Below are 707 nucleotides of genomic sequence, written 5' to 3'. Positions count from 1 at the left end.
GCGGGGGGGGGGAAGCTCCTGGCGAAGGGCAGAGGGCACGAAAAATCAAAAGGGTGAGAGAGGAAGGGATGGAGAAGCCCTTACGGAGATCACATTGATTGTCTCGGCGTCGCTGAGCGGAGGTGACGCGTTGGGTGACGCGTTGGGAGCGCGGGGGACGAGGCCGGCGAGAGGGATCAGCTTCCTCCTCCAAGCCAAAAATAAAAATAAAAAAAACAAACCCGGAAAACCACGAGAATATTCCAAAAAAAAAAAAAAAAACCTCAAAGAAAAACACCCAAAAAAACCCCTCAAAAAACCCCAAAAAAAGACAAAAACCCCCAAGGTGTGCGGGGTGGGCAGAGCGAGGCAACAGCAGCGTTTTCCACGTGCTGGGAATTCCAGTGAAATGGTGCCGGGTGCCACCGCCACCCCCCCACCTCGGGATGGATCTCCATGGAAACGGAGCATCCCGGGAATCTGGGAATCGCAGCCCCGGGAGGGCTCAGGGCGTTTTCCTGCCCCGTGGGGAGGGCGAGGGAAGCGGAGGGAGGACGGAGCGGTGCCTGAATTCCTGCCGGGAAAGGGAAGGAGCGGCAGCGGGCGAGCGCGGATTCGCCAGCGAAATGTAAACAATTCCTCTTTTTTTTTTCTTTCTTTTTTTTTTTTTAAATTTTTTTTTCCAGTTCTCCTCCGTAGAATACTGGAAAGGATCTTCCCAAAAGGAA

Source organism: Corvus brachyrhynchos, unplaced genomic scaffold (genome assembly GCF_000691975.1).
Source record: "Corvus brachyrhynchos isolate BGI_N302 unplaced genomic scaffold, ASM69197v1 scaffold1061, whole genome shotgun sequence".
Classification (NCBI taxonomy): Eukaryota; Metazoa; Chordata; class Aves; order Passeriformes; family Corvidae; genus Corvus; species Corvus brachyrhynchos.
This window is presented reverse-complemented; position numbering follows the sequence as displayed.